This window comes from Psittacula echo (assembly GCF_963264785.1).
Source record: "Psittacula echo genome assembly, chromosome: 4".
Taxonomy (NCBI): Eukaryota; Metazoa; Chordata; class Aves; order Psittaciformes; family Psittacidae; genus Psittacula; species Psittacula echo.
This window is the reverse complement of record NC_137738.1, coordinates 103,293,969-103,299,829: the sequence shown is the minus strand read 5'-3', so window position 1 is coordinate 103,299,829 and position 5,861 is coordinate 103,293,969.

Here is a 5,861-nt window from a genome sequence, read left to right as displayed (position 1 = left end):
TACAAACTGCCCGCCCTTGTGCAAGGTGAACACTGGAGATAGTAAAATGGAAATGGTCTTTGTGACACAGATATTCTTGGGCAGTCATAGTTTCCACAACACTGAGTCATTGCAGCAGAACAATCTCTGAAGAGAGTCCTTCTGCCACATCAGCCAGAGGGAAGTCTCTACCCCTTCCTCCTGCTTTCTCAGCAGTGTGACAGAGCTCCAAAAGAGAGAGCTAGTCCATCCAGTCATTATGTCCTACCTAAGAATCAATCTGCCAGTCATACCCTTCTAGTACTGCACTCCAACTTCAAGCTTTTCAGATAGTGGGCAACCTGGATATCTGAAAATCCTGAAGGAGAAAGTGTACTGGGTTTACAGCTGAGCTGGGAAGGGGAAAAAGGGCATTACTGAAATTACCAGAGAGGATGGGAACAGTAAAGGGAAGTTTAATAGGAGAGAAGAAATGGATCCTCTGGTCTAGATTCTGCTCTTGAGCTGCTCCAGGGCTGCTCCGTGCCACCTCTGGAGGAAGCCTGCTCCGCTGTGAGTTCATCATGTAAATCTGCAGAAAGGGCCTTGCTAGAGGTGTCCCATGCAGCAACCAGCCCGTCAGCACGTACAGTGGCACAGCACCAGGTTGTGAAGTTCTCAGTCCAGAAGGTCAGACAGCCCCAGCTCCCACCTTTTGCCCAGCTTCCACCTTTGACCGCTGTACAAAGATGCCAACACTGGCACATCTCCATGTGGAGGGATGAATGTATCTTGTCATGTGCAGATAAGTGCTGGCAGGTGTGGTAGCTCAGGATGCTTTAGCGATTGCAACTTTTGCTATGTTCTGTCACTTGCATTTGTCCTGGCTTGTGGGTATGTTGAGAACTCATTACCCAGTTTGTTCCTACAGACCCATGTGCCTACATGTGCAAACCATTCATGTCCAAAAACCTCTCAACCTGACTGCATAGCCAGAGTCTGTAAGAAAAATTTAGCAAAGCTGAATATGTTGATGAATACCCAAAGGACAGAATATAACCATCTCCTGCTGATTCAGGTCTTTCTGTTATTTTAATAAACAACCAGATCATTGTGATGAGACTGGCTTTTAACAAAGTGGTTCTTCATTTCAGTTCATGGTAAGCAAAGACCAGTTGCCAGGTTTTCAGACAGTAAAACATTCTTTGGTTTACTTTTTCAGAAAAATGAAATTCAAACCTCAGGTTTAATGCCTGAAAACACCCCTGTAATGATCCTTTTTTATCTGTATATTATTCCAGTTGTATAAGCAAGCTTAAAATGGTAAATGACAATACCATCATTTGGGCAGTACCTTGAGCTATAACGAATTACTTAGGGAGTAATTAGAATGAAAGTAGAACTCTTTGAGTATCTTGCACTGTTCTATCTATTCATTTTTAACCTGGGAATCACACTTGGGCAGGCATGTCACGATACTGGAAAGCACTTGATTTTCTTTTGATATCAAGCAAACAGAAGGACACACAGTGCTTTTCTGAGCAATGCTGGTTTTCAGAATAAAGGCCAGATAAAAGGCCAGTGCCTTGAAATTGCCTCTGGATGTATGTGTGTCAGCAGTAACAAAGACCAGCATTATGAACCCACTGAAACTTTTGTGTTTAATCTGGAAGAGTCAAGTCTAGCTATGATTGAGACCTTCGACATGGGGAAGAGTGACAGAACTCTGTCTTCAGCCTGGAGCACACTTTACCAGTGCAAGACATCACAGCTATAGGAGTCTGGAAATTCCATTTCCTGATCTGCATTTTCAGAATGAGACAAAAATCTCATTTCAGGTGGGAATCCTCTCGTTTTCTCTTCAGTCCACTGCAGAAAGGTACAGCAAGCTCCAAATGCCCATCCATACTGAACTTTGGTATGCTCAGCTGGTGCTCAAGTCACTTCTGAGCCAGAATTCCCTTCCTTAAGCTAACCAGATCAACTCCAAGGCTTCAGAGGCTTAGCAACATTTTCATCAACTTTCTGATGCAGCTCTGATGTGTCTCAAATTTATCAGCAACCGCCAGGGCGGTTACAGTGCTATCAGTGTGAGATGTAGTTCCTCCTCTCCAGCATGGAAGTTCTCATTTTCATGGATCCAAAATCCATGTTATCACCTTCAGGCACTATGTATGATATGACTCCTTCCTCACTTATCCTTTTCAAAGCTGCAAAGATTGAACAGCAATAGTTGCACTGTACCTGGACATTAAAGCTCTTTTTATGCTTGTTGCTCCAGTACTCTGCTTGGTACTTGGGAAAGCTGATGTATCAAGTTTCTAATGCAGTAAAAGCAGCACATGAGTGAAAAAGCCTGGTAGAGCTTTGGAAACTTAGAGTATAGATGTAGTTCCTATCTCACAGGTAGCTGCTACCAACCTTCTAGGTAACACTCCTCCAGAGTGGTTGCTCTATGAAAAGACATATTTTTACTCAATAGGAAACTTGTCCATAGTGTTTAAATTCCAAGCTTTGCATTAAAACTAAAATATTTCTGAATTTCAGCATTCTAAAAAGAGTGAACTAAGAGATTTAAAATATTTCTTCTGAATATTTTGACAGTAACTCTACAATGTCATTTACCAGTAACACAAATATGACAGTTCCAATTCAGGACAGCACATAGCTTACGCAGAGTCTTAAAGACATCCCTTACCATCAGTAAGCAGGCTTGAGTGCTCTGAGGAGTATGAGCAATACTTACAGCTTTTAATCTATATGGACTTTACAGCAGTGGGTAATTCTCATTGTTACCCCAATGCCTAGATGGGGAAATTGAGTCACTGAGGGATGAAGTGATTCGCCCAAAAAGCACAGTGAGTCAATAGGAGAGCTGGGAATAGAGTGCAGAATTCCCTGCGTTATCCATTGGAGTCCTTAGATAATATAATTTTATAAATGCTCTATCTTTGTAAAGACTTCAGTGCTATAATTATCTTCCCAGGACTCTCATGGAAACAAGATATTTATAACTCCATTAAGCCTTTCCTAGTAATTTTATGATCAAAGTGAAAAAAAAAAAGTAATGCTATGCCAATCAGTCACATGTCCAATGTCATTCTGAATGGCTGCATGATGAAAGCTTCTCCTTGGTTGTCTCCATTAAATACTTGCTATCTTTTGAATGCCTTTCTTGTGTCTAATTCCTCTTCCACTGCATACCGGTGGAGAGGAAATATTTTTTGCCATGCGATGAGCCACACATTTAGAATGTACCAAATAACTGGGAAAGATGCTTGCTGCCAGTAAAGCCTACTGGTTTATGCTATAAATGTGACTTTATCATTTGCCAGTTTCACCTAAAATGAGCAAAGCTACCTCAGTATTTCCACTTACCCTTGTATATCTTCAAAATTACAACACAGATGCCAAGACTAACTATAAACAGCAGGTTAGTGACTGAGACATTTGGACCCTGGTTCAGCAAAGCACTCAAGCTTGTGCTTAAACTGAAATCCAGTCTCATTCTGCAAATCCATTGGAAGTGTTTGCTTAAAGCCAAACATATGCTTAAGTCAAGTTTTGCTTGGCACAGCCTTAGGCACAGCAGAGAGCTAGGGTCTTAGAATTAATTTCTTTTTGAAAGGAAGTCATTATTTTTAGCTCACCTCTCACTGGCTACAGCCGTATCTTTTAGACTCCAAATATCTATTTTCAGGAGGTATATGTGCTAAGCCTAAACTTCTGGTTTCTGTGACAATCAGTGGCACAGAAAAGATATCGAATACCGTTACTAGTGTAAAGAAAGAGACCACTTGAAATACTTGACTGCTAAGTACAGATGAGAGGGGCCTTCAGTGAGGCTCATTAGAGGGGAGACATAAAAGAAGCTGTGATTATTCTGGGAGGTGGCTGTTCATAGGAGAGGTGATCTTTTCACTGTGCTGACTGAAAAAGATTCACTTGGTCAATAATTTTAACTCAAAATGTTTGAGTTTTCTGTCAAATTATATATTTCCACAGTAAATTTATGATTGCAGGGAAGATGTTTATGTTTTCCTCAAAGATATCAAAAAAGGTTTGGCTGCAATGTGATAGTTTGTGTTGTTTGTTTTATCCTGAAATTGTTCCTTAATATATAATAAAATTATTAAAGGAAATTTGATTTCAAAGAGTTTTATAGCTCACTTCTAGCTCTAAATTTCTTCTCTCTTGTTAAGCAGACTCTCACTATTTGTTTCTCTGGCTTAGACACAGGAGTTACTTATCCCAACATAAATGATGACCACCATACAGTCCTGGCCAGCTCAACCGTGGGTTTTGCTCAGGTAGGTCTGGCCTATGACACATCTGGAGGAGGAGCAATTGCATTTTCAAAGATGTTTTTCTGAGGGATGCCCTGCAGCATTCCCTTTAACTTCCACACTTCATACAGAAGGTAGAAATAGAAGGATAGGCCAAAAGAAATGATTTTTTTTTTTTTCCGTGGGCTTAAAAATCTCCTGCTTCATACACCCTTGCAGTAGTGGAATGAATAAAACCTCATTCTGACTTCTGCTGCTGAGCTGTAAAAAAGCTTTCTAACAGTGGGGAGAGTTGGGTATGAGGACAAATTCCCAGGGAAATTTAGCACTGCTGTATTTAAAAGCAAACTGCACAAACACTTCATAAGAATGTTTTAGATACTGTTAATCCACTCCTGATCAGGGTTTCATGATGACCTTTTAATACCCGTTTAACCCTGTCCCAGTGGGAAAGTCTTTCCCTTCCCCAGAAGCTTCTGAATTCCCAAGTAGAAGACCTCATTTAGCTCTATCACTTGGCCACCACATTGCTTTACTAATCCACCTCCCTTCTTTTTTTCTATGTAGGTAAGTATGGTGAGTGCATGGAGCTGTCATCCCCTACGTGACAGCCACACAATGACGGGATCCCTAAGTCAAGCCCACTTTTCTTCACTTGCTTGCTTGGTATCTCTCTGGCTGTCAAGAACTCCTTCCTGCCAAAAGCCTACACTTCAATACAAATATGTCCTGCCTTTCAGGAAAAATATTCTCATGATTATTCTAGACTGGTGAGGAGTTGCTAAATCCAGTGGCCCAACAGAGGCGAGGCTTTTTCTTCTCTGCTCCTCTGCGTATGGGGGGGGAACATGGTTGTTATCACACCCCAACACTATTCTTGTGAGATGTGGAAGGAAGAAGGAGGTACTTCTCAGCAGACACAAGATCATACCAGGTCTGAAAAACCCAGCAATATGCCAAAGCTATACTAGACGTGTGACTGTATTTAGGACAGGTTAGAACCCATGTGCAGTGGGATGTCTGTAAATCTTCACTAATGTCTTCAAATGCCTTTAATTCATTGTAACCACACTGATGTTGACCTTTAGGTTATACTTTCCTTTAGGGGCATGTTACTTTAAAGTCAAGCTTGCCATTACAGAATTTTGCTTTTTTGAGTTGTACATCATTCAAATTTGTTAAATTGTTGTATCCATAACTGAGGAAAGCCAATTGTGTAATCAATTATACAATGTGTTATTTTCCTATGGACATTCTTCCCATAGTTTTACTGCTGCTGAAAGCCCCCTTGTGTTTTGTTTTGGTTTGTTTGGGGTTTTTTTGCAAATATTTCTAAGATGATGAATAATCTTTACTTAAAAGACTAAAATTACATGCCAGCTATTATCGCATATGAAACCTGACAGCAGTTAAAGTGCTGGTATCTGAACTTACTTGACAGTTTCTTTGAACAACTTTTACTAGGTATTCTTCATAGGTTTAAATATTTTTAATTTGTGCACTATTTTCTGTAAGTAAGTCATGTTAAAGTGAAAGCAAAAATGTTCCAGATATTAGACAACCAGTCTAATGAATAGCAATAGCTTTTCTTGCAATCACTTTTCATTAGAAACCAAA